Source organism: Loxodonta africana, chromosome 18, assembly GCF_030014295.1.
Source record: "Loxodonta africana isolate mLoxAfr1 chromosome 18, mLoxAfr1.hap2, whole genome shotgun sequence".
In the NCBI taxonomy this organism is placed as follows: Eukaryota; Metazoa; Chordata; class Mammalia; order Proboscidea; family Elephantidae; genus Loxodonta; species Loxodonta africana.
This window is the reverse complement of record NC_087359.1, coordinates 42,843,662-42,860,873: the sequence shown is the minus strand read 5'-3', so window position 1 is coordinate 42,860,873 and position 17,212 is coordinate 42,843,662.

Below are 17,212 nucleotides of genomic sequence, written 5' to 3'. Positions count from 1 at the left end.
TGTTGGAGTGAGAAGGAATCTCATCGTGGTTTTAATTTACATTTCTCTAATGGCTAATGATCGAGAGCATTTTCTCATGTATCTGTTAGCTGCCTGAATATCTTCTTTAGTGAAGTGCGTGTTCATATCCTTTGCCCACTTCTTTTTTTTTTTTTTAATTTTTATTAAGCTTCAAGTGAACATTTACCATTCTAATCAGTCTGTCACATGTAGGTTTACATACATCTTACTCCCTTCTCCCACTTGCTCTCCCCCTATTGAGTCAGCCCTTACAGTCTCTCGTTTTGTGCCAATTTTGCCATCTTCCCTCTCTCTCTATCTTCCCATCCCCCCTCCAGTCAAAAGGTGCCAACACACTCTCCAGTGTCCACCTGATTTAATTAGCTCACTCTTCATCAGCATCTCTCTCCCCCCCACTGACCAGTCCTTTTCATGCCTGATGAGTTGTCGTCGGGGATGGTTCCTGTCCTGTGCCATCAGAAGTTCTGGGGAGCATTGTCTCTGGGATTCCTCTAGTCACAATCATACCATTAGGTATGGTCTTTTCATGAGAATTTGGGGTCTGTATCCCATTGGTCTCCTGCTCCCTCAGGACTTGTCTGTTGTGCTCCCTGACAGGGGAGACATCGATTGTGGCTGGGCACCAACTAGTTCTTCTCGTCTCAGGATAATGTAGGTCTCTGGTTCATGTGGCCCTTTCTGTCTCTTGGGTTCTTAGTTGTCGTGTGACCTTGGTGTTCTTCTCTTGCCTTTGCTCCAGGTGGGTTGAGACCAATTGATGTATCTTAGATGGCTGCTTGTTGGCATTTAGGACCCCAGGTGCCACAATTCAAAGTGGGATGCAGAGTGTTTTCATAATAGAATTATTTTGCCCATTGACTTAGAAGTCCCCTCAAACCAAGTTCCCCAGACCCCAGCCCCTGCTCCACTGACCTTTGAAGCTTTCATTTTATCCCGGAAACCTCTTTGCTTTTAATCCAGTCCAATTAGGCTGACCTTCCTTGTATTGAGTGTTCTCTTTCCCCTCACCCAAAGCAGTTCTTATGTACAGATTGATCAATAAAAAGCCCTCTCCCTCCTTCCCTCCCTCCCTACCCCCTTCGTAACCACATAAGTATGTGTTCTTCTCCGTTTTTTCTATTTCTCAAGATCTTATAATAGTGGTCTTATACAATATTTGTCCTTTTGCAACTGACTTATTTCGCTCAGCATAATGCCTTCCAGTTTCCTCCATGCTATGAAATGTTTCAGAGATTCGTCACTGTTCTTTATCGATGCGTAGTATTCCATTGTGTGAATATACCACAATTTATTTACCCATTCATCCGTTGACGGACACCTTGGTTGCTTCCAGCTTTTTGCTATTGTAAACAGAGCTGCAATAAACATGGGTGTGCATATATCTGTTTGTGTGAAGGCTCTTGTTTCTCTAGGGTATATTCCGAGGAGTGGGATTTCTGGGTTGTACGGTAGTTCTATTTCTAACTGTTTAAGATAACGCCAGATAGGTTTCCAAAGTGGTTGTACCATTTTACAATCCCACCAGCAGTGTATGAGAGTTTCAATCTCTCCGCAGCCTCTCCAACATTTATTATTTTGTGTTTTTTGGATTAATGCCAGTCTAGCTGGTGTGAGATGGAATCTCATCGTAGTTTTAATTTGCATTTCTCTAACGACTAATGATCGGGAGCATTTTCTCATGTATCTGTTGGCTGCCTGAATATCTTCTTTAGTGAAATGTGTGTTCATCTCCTTTGTCCACTTCTTGATTGGGTTGTTTGTCTTTTTGTGGTTGAGTTTTGACAGAATCATGTAGATTTTAGAGATCAGGCGCTGGTCTGAGATGTCATAGCTGAAAATTCTTTCCCAGTCTGTAGGTGGTCTTTTTACTCTTTTGGTGAAGTCTTTAGATGAGCATAGGTGTTTGATTTTTAGGAGCTCCCAGTTATCTGGTTTCTCTTCAATATTTTTGGTAATGTTTTGTATTCTGTTTATGCCCTGTATTAGGGCTCCTAGGGTTGATCCTATTTTTTCTTCCATGATCTTTATCGTTTTAGTCTTTATGTTTAGGTCTTTGATCCACTTGGAGTTAGTTTTTGTGCATGGTGTGAGGTATGGGTCCTGTTTCATTTTTTTGCAAAGGGATATCCAGTTATGCCAGCACCATTTGTTAAAAAGACTCTTTTCCCCAATTAACTGACACTGGGCCTTTGTCAAATATCAGCTGCTCATATGTGGATGGCTTTATATCTGGGTTCTCAATTCTGTTCCATTGGTCTATGTGCCTGTTGTTGTACCAATACCAGGCTGTTTTGACTACTGTGGCTGTATAATAGGTTCTGAAATCAGGTAGAGTGAGGCCTCCCACTTTCTTCTTCTTTTTCAGTAATGCTTTGCTTATCCGAGGCTTCTTTCCCTTCCATATGAAGTTGGTGATTTGTTTCTCTATCACCTTAAAAAATGACATTGGAATTTGGATCGGAGGTGCATTGTATGTATAGATGGCTTTTAGTAGAATAGACATTTTCACTATGTTAAGTCTTCCTATCCATGAGCAAGGTATGTTTTTCCACTTAAGTATGTCCTTTTGAATTTCTTGTAGTAGAGCTTTGTAGTTTTCTTTGTATAGGTTCTTTTACATCCTTGGTTAGATTTATTCCTAAGTATTTTATCTTCTTGGGGGCTACTGTGAATGGTATTGATTTGGTGATTTCCTCTTCGATGTTCTTTTTGTTGATGTAGAGGAATCCAAGTGATTTTTGTAAGTTTATTTTATAACCTGAGACTCTGCCAAACTCTTCTATTAGTTTCGGTAGTTTTCTGGAGGATTTCTTAGGGTTTTCTGTGTATAAGATCATGTCATCTGCAAATAGAGGTAATTTTACTTCCTCCTTGCCAATCTGGATGCCCTTTATTTCTTTATCTAGCCTAATTGCCCTGGCTAGGACCTCTAGCACGATGTTGAATAAGAGCGGTGATAAAGGGCATCCTTCTGGTTCCCGTTCTCAAGGGAAATGCTTTCAGGTTCTCTCCATTTAGAGTGATGTTGGCTGTTGGCTTTGCATAGATGCCCTTTATTATGTTGAGGAATTTTCCTTCAATTCCTATTTTGCTGAGAGTTTTTATCGTAAAAGGGTGTTGGACTTTGTCAAATGTCTTTTCTGTATCAATTGATAAGATCATGTGGTTTTTGTCTTTTGTTTTATTTATGTGGTGGATTACATTAATGATTTTTCTGATATTAAACCAGCCTTGCATACCTGATATAAATCCCACTTGATCGTGGTGAATTATTTTTTTGATATGTTGTTGACTTCTATTGGCTAGAATTTTGTTAAGGATTTTTGCATCTATGTTCATGAGGGATATAGGTCTGTAATTTTCTTTTTTTGTAATGTTTTTACCTGGTTTTGGTATCAGGGAGATGGTGGCTTCATAGAATGAGTTGGGTAGTATTCCGTCATTTTCTATGCTTTGAAATACCTTTAGTAGTAGTGGTGTTAACTCTTCTCTGAAAGTTTGGTAGAACTCTGCAGTGAAGCCGTCTGGGCCAGGGCTTTTTTTTGTTGGGAGTTTTTTGATTACCGTTTCAAACTCTTTTTTTGTTATGGGTCTATTTAGTTGTTCTACTTCTGAATGTGTTAGTTTAGGTAGGTAGTGTTTTTCCAGGAATTCATCCTTTTCTTCTAGGTTTGCAAATTTGTTGGAATACAATTTTTTGTAATAATCTGATATGATTCTTTTAATTTCTGTTGGGTCTGTTGTGATGTGGCCCTTCTTGTTTGTTTGTTTCCTTTCCTGTATTTCTTTAGTCAGTCTAGACAATGGTTTATCAATTTTGTTAATTTTTTCCAAGAACCAGCTTTTGGCTTTGTTAATTCTTTCAATTGTTTTTCTGTTCTCTAATTCATTTAGTTCAGCTCTAATTTTTATTATTTGTTTTCTTCTGGTGCCTGATGGATTCTTTTGTTGCTCACTTTCTATTTGTTCAAGTTGTAGGGACAGTTCTCTGATTTTGGCTCTTTCTTCTTTTTGTATGTGTGCATTTATTGATATAAATTGGCCTCTGAGCACTGCTTTTGCTGTGTCCCAGAGGTTTTGATAGGAAGTATTTTCATTCTTGTTGCATTCTATGAATTTCCTTATTCCCTCCTTGATGTCTTCTATAACCCAGTCTTTTTTCAGGAGGGTATTGTTCATTTTCCAAGTATTTGATTTCTTTTCCCTAGTTTTTCTGTTATTGATTTCTAGTTTTATTGCCTTGTAGTCTGAGAAGATGCTTTGTAATATTTCGATGTTTTGGATTCTGCAAAGGTTTGTTTTATGACCTAATATGTGGTCTATTCTAGAGAATGTTCCATGTGCGCTAGAAAAAAAAGTATACTTTGCAGCAGTTGGGTGGCGAGTTCTGTATAAGTCAATGAGGTCAAGTTGGTTGATTGTTGTAATTAGGTCTTCTGTGTCTCTATTGAGCTTCTTACTGGATGTCCTGTCCTTCTCCAAAAATGGTGTGTTGAAGTCTCCTAGTATAATTGTGGAGGTGTCTATCTCACTTTTCAGTTCTGTTAAAATTTGATTTATGTATCTTGCAGCCCTGTCATTGGGTGCATAAATATTTAATATGGTTATGTCTTCCTGATCAATTGTCCCTTTTATCATTATGTAGTATCCTTCTTTTTCCTTTGTGGTGGATTTAAGTCTAAAGTCTATTTTGTCAGAAATTAATATTGCTACTCCTCTTCTTTTTGCTTATTGTTTGCTTGATACGTTTTTTTCCATCCTTTGAGTTTTAGTTTGTTTGTGTCTCTAAGTCTAAGGTGTGTCTCTTGTAGGCAGCATATAGACGGATCGTGTTCCTTTATCCAGTTCGAGACTCTCTGTTTCTTTATCGGTGCATTTAGTCCATTTACATTCAGCGTAATTATAGATAAATAAGTGTTTAGTGTTGTCATTTTGATACCTTTTTATGTGTATTGTTAACAATTTCATTTTTCCACATAGTTTTTTGTGCTGAGATGTTTTTCTTAGTAAATTATGAGATCCTCATTTTCGTAATGTTTGACTTTATGTTTGTTGAGTCGTTACGTTTTTCTTGGCTTTTTTCTTGAGTTATGGAGTTGTTATACCTCTTTGTGGTTACCTTAATATTTACCCCTATTTTTCTAAGTGAAAACCTAACTTGTATTGTCCTATATCGCCTTGTATCCCTCTCCATACGGCAGTTCTATGCCACCTGTATTTAGTCCCTCTTTTTGATTATTGTGATCTTTTACATATTGACTTCAGTGATTCCCTGTTATGAGCATTTTTTTTTTTTAATTAATCTTAATTTGTTTTTGTGTTTTCCCTATTTGAGTTGATATCAGGATGTTCTGTTTTGTGACCTTGTGTTGTGCTGGTATCTGATATTATTAATGGTTTTCTGACCAAGCAATATCCTCTAGTATTTCTTGTAGCTTTGGTTTGGTTTTTGCAAATTCTCTAAACTTGTGTTTATCTGTAAATATCTTAATTTCACCTTCATATTTCAGAGAGAGTTTTGCTGGATAGATGATCCTTGGCTGGCAGTTTTTCTCCTTCAGTGCTCTGTATATGTCGTCCCATTCCCTTCTTGCCTGCATGGTTTCTGCTGAGTAGTCTGAACTTATTCTTATTGATTCTCCCTTGAAGGAGACCTTTGTTTTATCCCTGGCTGCTTTTAAAATTTTCTCTTCATCTTTAGTTTTGGCAAGTTTGATGATAATATGTCTTGGTGTTTTTCTTTTTGGATCAATCTTAAATGGGGTTCGATGAGCATCTTGGATAGATATCCTTTCGTCTTTCATGATGTCAGGGAAGTTTTCTGTCAGCAGATCTTCAACTATTTTCTCTGTGTTTTCTGTCCTCCCTCCCTGTCCTGGACTCCAATCATTCGCAAGTTATCCTTCTTGATAGAGTCCCACATGATTCTTAGGGTTTCTTCATTTTTTTAAATTCTTTTATCTGATTTTTTTTCAGCTATGTTGGTGTTAATTCCCTGGTCCTCCAGATTTCCCAGTCTGCATTCTAATTGCTCGAGTCTGCTCCTCTGACTTCCTATTGTGTTGTCTAATTCTGTAATTTTATTGTTAATCTTTTGGATTTCTACATGCTGTCTCTCTATGGATTCTTGCAACTTATTAATTTTTCCACTATGTTCTTGAATAATCTTTTTGAGTTCTTCAACAGTTTTATCAGTGTGTTCCTTGGCTTTTTCTGCAGTTTGCCTTATTTTGTTTGTGATGTCTTGAAGCATTTTGTAAATTAGTTTTTTGTATTCTGTATCTGATAATTCCAGGATTGTATCTTCATTTGGGAAAAATTTTTATTCTTTTGTTTGGGGGGTTGTAGAAGCTGTCATGGTCTGCTTCTTTAAGTGGTTTGATATCGACTGCTGTCTCTGAGCCATCGCTGGGAAACTTGTTTTTCCAGAAAATCTGCTGACTGGAATGCTGGTTCCAGGCTCCGAAAACAGTCGCTGCTTCCCCATATTTGTTCGTTTTCCATCTCTAAATCTGTGTTTGTTGTTCAGGGTTCGTAGATTGTTATGTACGTGATCTATTCACTTGTTTTTCCGAGTCTTTGTTGCAAGAGGGATCCGAGGTAGCGTCTACCTAGTCCACCTTCTTGGCCCCACCGCTACATTTTTAAATGGTTGAAAAAAACCAAAAAAAGAATATTATTATGTGGCACTTGGAAAAAATATGAAGTTAAAGTGTCATTATCTATAAATAAAATTTATTGAAACACAGTTATAAGCAAAACGTAAGTCATTTGCTTACGTTTTGCTTATGGCTAATTTTGAGCTATGATGGCCCCTCTGAGCAGTGGCAACAGAGACCATGTAGCCCACAAAGCCTAAAATATGGGGCATCTTTAGTAAATATTTACAGACTATTTACTGAAGAAATTTACTAACCGGTGACTTAGCATATAAGATTATATAGGGAAGGCACATAAGCACTGCTTGATATGAGAATCTAAGAAAAATCAGAATCATTTATAATCCCTGAGTTTAGAACCTTGCAAAGGCCTTGGACAGTCTAGGATATGTAGCAATAATGATATGACAAAAAACAAGTGGTACTGCCATAAGTCACTTCATGAGTCAAAGATAGCAAAATTGGGGACCATATTGTCCTTGTAAATGACTTTTATGCGATCCTGCCACGCCATTCCCTTGACCTTTGTTTATACTCATCTACATGCTCTAGAGAGCTGGATTTTGACTTTTCTAGCTTATAAAACATGTTATATTCAGAAGATAGAAAATGTATTATAAAAGGATAAACAAATGGTGTGGCTATATTTGAGAAATTTTTACAGGGTTGATTTCCTGAGAATCCGTGAAACAATGAGTTCACACAACAGTCCTTTGAGACTTTTGGAATTGCTTATTCTTAGTATTTGATGAATATAAAAGCCGATAAAAAGCTGCAAATTTGTATCAAAGTTGTTAGTCTTAAAACAAGATAAAATTATATTTATTGTGATTATGAATAATCCCAAAGGGTTGAAATCCATAATTATTTGATTGGGACCCATAATTCTTTAGACAGTGTGTATGTGTGTGTGTGTGTGTATATATATATATATATATATATCTGTATTTATTTCCCCAAATGTATACCTTGCCTATTCTTATCTAAAATTTGTAACAGGAAAAATAAAGATCCAAGTTCTTAAAAGTTGAAAGGGTAAAATAAGAGCAAGATTATAAAATTAGAAATTCTACCATTTTTCCCATAAAATAACTCCCTTTAGTACCTTGGGGAGGAGTTACATTAAGTTCATCTAGAGTAATTTGGTCTTTGTCCTGGATTTCTGAGAGATAACTCTAAACTCTTGGAATTTCCTGAGCAAGTGGGGTGCCTTTGTTATCTACAGGCCTTCAAACCAATTCTGAGTGTTTGTGCCAGGCCAGAAAGACAATCTCATAATATCAACTGACCTCAGGGCAGGTGGGTCAAGTGAACCAATAACGACTACATAATGAAGCCCCAATAAAGGCTCTGGAAATGGAAGCTCCATGGGCTTCCTGGTTGGTAAAAGACATCAGTGCATGTGGGAAGGAAGCCTGTCTCTTTTTGGGACATGGAAGCTTCCCATATGGAATCCTCCCAGACTTGCCCCATGCATGTTTTCATTTGTATCTTTTTGGTGTAATAAGACTGTAATCGTAAGTATAACACCTTCTGTGAATTTTGTGAGTTATTCTAGTGAATAAGCAAACCCAAGGCAGTACTGGGAGTCAGCAGGACAGAAGTGAGGGGGCTGATGAGCCCCTTATGGCTGGTATCCTCAGGGAGCAGAGGGACCCCCAAATTTGTAGCCAGTAGTCAGAAGTGAAGGTATCATGAGTGCTGTGAGGATTCTCAAGCTTGCACCTGTCGTTGAGGCTGACTTGGCCTTTAACTTCTGAGATCTGACCTAGCTTTGGGTGGTTAGAGTCAGTGGGAGAAGTGCTGCATGCACAGCTGGTGTCAGAACAAAAGTGGCAGAGAAGTGAACAGTAGGGATTTGTTTGTTTGTTTTTTTCACATACAGCACCCTGGCAAGTTTCTTGGCTTAAATGAGTCACACTTCCTTCCATTAGAATCAGTCTCTCTCTGCATCTCTCTGTCTCTCTATGTCACTGTCTTCTTCCCTGGCTATGGCCATATATAAAGTGAAAAAAATTTTTTTGTAATAATTTATCAGATTTGCCATGTATCTAGTTACAGAATTGCAAGAACTGAGTTTACAATTATGTAAGACAGCTTCTACTTTATTCACTCCATAAATACTCACAAATCATTGTACAAATAAGTACTGATTTAAATCTTTGATCAAAATGCTACAGTGTGACAATACATAGATTGCTACCTACTTTGAAAATGATCTGTGGAGTCTCAGAAGAGGGATAAAGGAAAATAAGGACATGGGAATTATAAATTCAGTTCTTGCAATTCTGTAATAGGATATAAATTGCATGCAGTTAATGATAAAGTTAATCAGTTAAAGAAATGATTTTCCTAATCTTTTTTTTAAGAAAACTAACCCTTTTTCCAAATGATATTTCATGTACAATCTAATATAAAGACAGATAAAAGCAAAGTTGTATACAGTGTATACTATACTATACAGTTGTATACAGTGGCATTACTATAGTCTTACCCCAGTTATCAACCTAAGACAACTCTGCAGAACCACAGGGCTTTACATTACATAGTGTGAAGACATCCAGCTAAAGTCATCCACTGTAATCCCATTTGCCATGTGGAGATATTTTATACAACAGTAAATTGAGTCAACATTTGTCTGGGTGATTCTTTATTATCAGTTCCCAAAACTCTGTAAGCCTTCTTATACAACTCTCACTTTGTGGTAGAAGATATATACTTCTGGACTCCTTTAGTGTAGAGCAGGGGTTGGCAAACTTTTTCTGTACAGGGCCAGATGGTAAATATTGTAGGCTTTATTGGCCATCCAGTCTCTGTTGCAACTACTTAACTCTGCTGTTATAGCTCAAAAGTAACCATAGACTATATGTAAAATAAAATGAGTGTGACTATATTCTAATAAAAATTTACAAAACAGGAAGTGAGCTGGATTTGGTGCCAGGCTGTAGTTAGACAATCCTTGACCTAGATCACCTGGATATATAAGATCCTTTTAAATATTTCTGTGGCCTTTGACAAAATGTTATGAAACCGATCTGAATGCTTATAATGTATTGTTATGGGTTGAATTATGTCTCAAATAAAGATATGTTGAAGTCCTAACCCCCAGTATTCATGAATGTGACCTTATTTGAGAAAATAATATTGTAGATGTAGTTAGTTATTATGAAGTCATTAGGTTGTGCTCTAACCTCTTGATGACTGATGTCCTTATAAAAAGAGAAGAGACACAAAGGTAGGAATGTCATGTGGTGATAGGGGCAGAGAAGGGAGTTATGCTGCCACAAACCAAGGACCCCTGGGGCTACCAGGAGCTGGAGGAGACAAGGAAGGCTCTTCCCTAGAGACTTCAGACAGGGCATGGCCCTGAATTCGGACTTGCAGCCTCCAGAACTATGAGAGAATAAATTTCTCTTGCTCTAAATCATAGTTTGTGGTAATTTGTTTTCGGAGCCCTAGGAAGCTAACGCATATGTCATCTCTTGTATTTTCTTAGAAGCATATATTGAATCCAGTGGGATGTAAGGTCCCTACTAGGAGCTCAATAAATAATAATCCTCTTCATTTCTCCCTCTTTAAAATGAACATCAAGAAGAAACTTGGTAATTCAACAGTGTTTGAGATGGAGATATAAACTGAATAAAATTTGAATATTTCTTATAGGTTTTTCGGTGTGTTTCTCTAGTTCTTTTGCACGAAGTAGAAAGTAGAACAGACTTGAGAATAACGAAATTTAAATATAGAAATATAGCTCTTCTCTTTAAGCATAAATAGTATTTTAACCATACAAACACATGCAAACACAAAGTTATTGAAGCATTTGAACACCTACCCGTAACACATATTTATATTTCTTAAAGTGAAGATACAAACACATAAAAGAAACCAAATAATTCATACAGCAGATGTCATTGCCAAAAAATGAACCAACTGTTTAGGATTTTACACTCCTGCTATTGAAAGAGAATATTCTATGCTCTAGAAGTTTTGATTCCTATTCTAGGTTTTTGTTTTTATTTTGAGTATATTTAATGAGTGAAAATAATAAGGCAATGGCCCTGTTATTTAATGTACTCAAATAGCTATTCATACCTTTGTGGTATTTTTTAATGTTTATTTTAAATCAACTATTTGGGTTTGGTTTAAGAACATTTTATATTCTCTGGTGGCACAGTGGTTAAAAGATACAGCTGCTAACCAAAAGGTCGGCAGTTCGAATCCACCAGCCGTTCCTTGGAAACCCTATGGGTTTGAGTTTTTGTAGTTGTTGTTTTCATTATATTTATTTTAGTTATACTCCTCTCATCTTCGTGAATTAGGATTTATCGTAAAATGTGTGCTGCATCATAAAATCAAAGAGATGATATTCTAGCAACTCAAAATACTCTTTTTTGCTGTATCAATTATTATTTATTACTTTTGCAGTCTTTGAGGCATTTTAAGTATGTTCTGTGGATCTCAGACTTTGTTTTCACAGAGCTCATGTCCTCACCAATCAAATAAACCCTCATGGGATGCATGGTACTCTGGTTGTCTCTTGCACAGGACAGCACAAGGCTTCTTGTCCAGACGACAAAATACGCTCAGGCTTCCCAGCCCTACTCCCAGATTTTCATCATCGTGACGAGTAAGTATCCCACAAAGCTGGAGGAATAGAAACCAAGAAGGGTGTCATCTACCTGTTAGACTCTTGAGAAATACTTAAAGGTTTGAGGGAGGAACCACTAGTCTGCAGCCTGCTCAAACCCTCAGTGGGATAGGAAGGTGGAACAAGTTCTGATAGAACCTTACTTCCTGTAGCTATTCACAGTAAGGTTCTCTCTGGTGTTATGTATGGTGTTAATATGCATGAGAAAGTCACAGCCATGGAACTGCTCCTCAGAGTGGCAGTCAAAGCAATCAAATGGACCCATTTTTGTTTTTTCCCCTGGTTGAAAACTGTAACAATCAGAAATTTAGAGAATTAGAACTACATCGAGGGTCAGCACCTGTAACAACCTGAAGACTGTGGAGTTTTAGCTTCAGCAAGCAGAGGGTGTGTAAACAATGGTATCGAGCCAAGAAACCCATGTTTAAATGTTTATTCTGTCTGTGGAATCCACTGTTGATTAGGAACTATCCAGTGAATGACTGCATAAATGAATGAACAAATGAATGAATGTATATAGAAGATTAGAAAAATTTAACAAATGAATAAATAAATAACTGTAACTAATGTTTTTGCTCTGTGGCTCTAATAGAAATTTATAAAAAACTGTATTTTAAAATCTATTAAAAATGAAACCAACACTATTCCAATTGCTGGGAAATTATTAAAAGGAAAAGAAGAAAACAGGAAGAAAATGTAAATTAATTCAGAAGGGCGAAGGGTTCAATGAAAAGCTATATTGCTGAAATTCTTCTAGAAGTCAGAAAAAAATAAAAGAAGTTAATAGTCAACAACATGGAAGATAGTTCCTGAAGGTCCGGTGAAACTTCAGAAGGTTGGAAGAGAATAGGAAAAAACGTTTGAAAAGTATGTTATGCAACAGCTTTATGGGAGCTTGGTAGAGATTCAGAATCTCAGGCTGTTGCGGCCCTACTAAGCCAGAACCTACGTCTGCTGAGAATCTCAGGTGATTCGTATGCATGTTCAGCTTATAACTAGATTCTGTTACCTTTGTGGGTGTGTTGTGTATTGGTTCACGTGTCGCCGTTTTATTTAGAATTCATTCTCAAAAGTAAGCAAATTCTTTGGAAATCTTCAAAATAGGGGTCCTGTAAAATATATCCTGTTGGGATGTTAACATCTGATATATAGGTCACCATTAAAGATGTAAACAAAACAAACAAGAAAACCTAAGTGATTTCCAATTCATTCCCTTTACATCGCAGACTTCATTTCTTTACGCTTGTTCTGATAATATTTTATCCCAAAAAGGAGCATCAGCTACCAATATTTCAGATTTTATTTGAGAACCAAACAGATTTGGAAGTTTGGAAAACTAGTTGGTAAAAATTATTATGTTCTAATTTTAAAACCAAGAGAAACTCTTCCAAGAGAATAAAAATATACATCTCCAATATTGTGTGACATATAATGAACCAAAAACCTACTGCCTTCGAGTCAATTCTGACTCAGCGACTCTATAGGACACTGCCCCATTGGGTCTCCAAGGCTGTAAATCTTTACAGAAACAAACTGTCACATCTTTCTCCCACGGAGCAGCTAGTGGGCTTGAACAGCCGACCTTTTGGTTAACAGCTGAGTGCTTTAACCACTGTACCACCATGGAGCCGGCTGAAATTACAATCCTTTACTTTTCCAAGTGTTCTGTACTTTACTGTCCAAAAACATGCTATTTTTGTTCCTAATCTACTATCATTAAAAGATTAATGCTTCTTTTGAAAAACATTTTGTTAAAATGTAAATAAGAATTTTATTTTAAAGAAATGAGTTTAAAGATGACCAGAAAGAAATCTCAACACTACTGAACAAAATAATAAGGTACCAAAATTCATTACTCTCAGAAATGTCATTAGCGTTGATTTCATTTTTAATTGATTTTATATTTTTTTGTAAAAGTAGCATTAAACTATAGGAGCAAACAAATTATGTATTTCTGTATCAATTAATTCAACCATTTGTTGACTTATTCAAAACTGTTAAACAGCTTCATTGAGTGAAATTAGAATTGAATTAGCCCCAACTCTTTAGCAGCTTGTGGTATAATTTCATTGAGGCAATCAAGATTGTTCTGCACAAGTTTTTCCAGCAATTGCCTAAGGCTTTAGGAACCATAAACACAAGGAGTATATAAATTTAAGTCATGCTACTCAAGTAAACAGCTTAGTCAGTGATGTTACAGAAATAACAGAATTTTTCCTAAAAGAGAGAAGAATGACATACTTTTGTGGTCATTCAAAGGGCTCATTGTTTCTGCCATATGCATGTATGTATGTGTGTAAGTGTGCACACGTATTAACCAACTGAGTCATCCCCCATCTTACATACCCTTATACACTAAGTCTTCTACATCAAGAGATAAAAATCTTCTTTCTTAAGTAGCATCCACTATATACTCATGGTTACCCTTAATCTTATATCTCTTTCCTTTTCCATTCTATGTTGAGTTCTCTATACCTATGACTCTATGTTTCCTAAATCCTTATGGATAAGTCATAGCTCACTCATTTGTTTGCAATTGCATGATCCTTGTTTGCTTTTAAACATAACTTCAGTGCTTGATATGTCATATTAAAGGCACATGTATTTTGTGAAGTAAAAAATGCAGGAGTTTGATATCACAAGCACCTTATTGTTTTCAATCAAAGAAGTAAAATACCATTCCTAAATTTACAGAAAAATACCTGTGAAACTGTTTACTGGAACTTTTTTGATTAACACTTATATAAAGACAACTGGCTCAAGAATAAAGGAGAACTTCTTGGCTCAGCTAAGTGAGAAATCCAGGAGCTTCAGGCATAACTGGATATAGACGTTCTAATTATGAAATTAATTCATTCAACAAACAGTTATGATTATAATTATGTGCTGACTACTTTATAGATGCTAGGTTACAGCAGTCAACAAAAAGACAGCGATCCTTACCCCGAAGTAACTTGAATTCTACTGGGTGAAACAGACCTACTGGGTGAGACAGATCATAAGCAAGACAAATAAGAAAACGCATGGTTTATTATATAATGATAAGTGTTGTGGAGAAAAATATAGCAGGGAATGTGTGGGAGACATGCTTATGACAGCAAGAACAGCCAAGAAGACCTTACTGAGAAGTTTATGTTTAAATAAAGACCTGCTAGAAGTGAGAGAACAGCCGTATGGATATCTGGTGGAATAGCTTCACAGGCAGAGGGATGAGCAAGTGCAAAGGCCCTGGAGTGGGACCGTGCTTTGAATGTTAGAGGAATGGAAATGAGGCCTGTGTAGTTGGAACAGAGTGAGAAGGGAACTCGCAAATATCAGTATTTCTCTATCTTCTTGCTCTGCTTTCATTTTTGTTCATTCACAGGTAGACTTTCCCAAGGATAGTCACCAACAAAGTCTACATCTATTTGATTAGTAGCATGAATGGATACAGATACCAAGTTTCCCCTCCCAATATTTCTAGCAAAAGTTAGAGGATGGCTTTCATTGGTTCGGTTTGGATCATGTGTTCACCTTTGAATTAATCACAGCTCTTGATTCTACTACAGGAATGCCAGTGTTCTAACTGGCAAGGCCAGTTCATGTGCCAGCCACAAGGGCTGGAGGATAGGGCTCACCCTTCCCAAACTATGACACCTGAGAGTAAGGGTGGGTAGGTCCACAAAAGAAAACCAGCTATTTCTTAATGAAAAGAAGAATGGAAACTTGTCAGGCCTAAACAGCAGATGTAGGGCTCATGCTGTTATAGTTTTTAATATTCCATTGACAGTGTTCAAGTGAGACAGTTGGCCCAAAGAGCAATTGAACATACATCATAGTCTTCATTTTGCCAATAAGAGAAAAAATAATAAACCAGGAAATGGGTAAGAAAAATGCATAACTAAATTATTACTTCGATATGTATATTTATACGCATTCATCTATAGGTCAAAAAAATGACAAAATCAAACATAATTTATTCATTGTGTTAAATGAACTTAATTTTGTTGAGAAAAGATAGTTTATACATAAAATAGGTATGACAAGATTTTTGAGCTTTAATTTATGCAGATGTGGGCTCCTGATTATGAATAGTTCCTAAAATAGATTACATTTGTATTTTAATCTCCATAATATATTCTAGCACAGTAATTGAATATACAAAGTGTATAAATGAGATACTAAGCACTGCAGGACTTCGAAGAAGGCAGTGTATTAAATGCTAAAGTGGATCTAGAATCCGGAAGAGATTTTATCAGACTCATTTCTATTTCTAAGTTTTGTTTTTATCAGAGCTGCCTAAAAGACCTTAGAGTTTCAGATTTTTTCAAATCTCATAATAATGTCTTCAAATTACAACACTCATACAATGTAGAACTTGCTAAAATTAAAAGAAAATAAAGCTACAATAGCTATGGCAATAAAAACCATTGCTGCCCTCCTCTTTTTGTAATGTTAAGATGTCGTTTCTTTTTAGAAAAATGTGCCATTAGATAAGACTTTTAAACCGTATTTTTAGAAAAAAGCACAGAATAATAGGGTTATGGATATACAAACTAAAGGCAAATTGCTCTTATTTTCTGCCATCATTCCTTTATTCAATAATACAGGTAACACCTCACTAAGTTTGTTGGGCTGCAAAGGCTGGGCACAAATAAGTGCATAATAAGCATTTTGTCTCCAGGAAACAATTTATTACTGGTGGCCAGGTGACCAGAATACCAACGATCATATTAATTCAAAGGTATTGAATAATGAATTTCTGCCAGATATCTTTCTTGGTGTGAAAGATATAGCAACAAATAAACCAGACAGAAACTTCTGGCCTCTTAACAAAGGCAAAGCTATAGAAGCTTCACAGACAAATCCAAACTCCCTGAGAGACTGAGCTACTGGCCTGAGGGCTGGAGACCACGGTCTTGCGGGACATCTAGCTCAATTGGCATAACATAGCCTATAAAGAAATTGTTCTACATCCCACTGTCGTGCGTAGTGTCTGGGATCTTAAAAACGTGCAAGCAGCCACCTAAGATACGTCTACTGGCCCCAGCTGGAACAAAGAAGAATGAAGAAGACCAAAGACATGAGGGAAGGATAGTCCAAAGGACTAATGGACCACAAGTACAATAGCCTCCACCAGCCTAAGACTAGAACAACTAGATAGTGCTGGTTACCACCACTGACTGCTCTGGCAGAGATTGCAATAGAGGGTCCAGGACAGAGTGGGAGAAAAATGTAGAACAAAATTCAAATTCCTCTCCACAAAAAAAAAAAAAAGAAAAAAAGCCAGGCTTGCTTGTCTGACTGGAGAAACTTTGAGACTATGGCCCCAGGACACCATTTTAACTCAGTACTGATGTCACTCCTGAGGTTCACCCTTCATCGAAAGATTAGACAGGGCTACAGAGCCAACAATAACACACATGAGGAACGTGCTTCTTACTTCAGTTCATGCATAGGAGGCTAATGGGCACACCAGCCCACAAGCAAAGACAAGAAGGCAGGAAGGGACAGGAAAACTGTATGAATGGAAACAGGGAACCAGGGCAGAAAAGGGGAGAGTGTTGACACATCTCAGAGTTGGCAACCAATGTCACAAAAACAATTTGTGTAGTAACTGTTTCATGAGAAACTAATTTGTAAATGTTCTCCTAAAGCACAATAATATATATATATATATAAATGTGCAAGAGGCTAAAAAAAAAGTTGGATACATTGGGGAAAACAAAAAGACACTTGTGGCCTCCTAGAGTTTCCATTCTAATGGAGTGAAATACAATAAGAAATACAAATAAGAAAAAAAATGTGTATATGTGTATGTGTGTATATATGTGTGTGTGTATATATGTATATATGTGTGTATATATAAGTATATATGTGTATATATATATAAGACCTGGTGCCG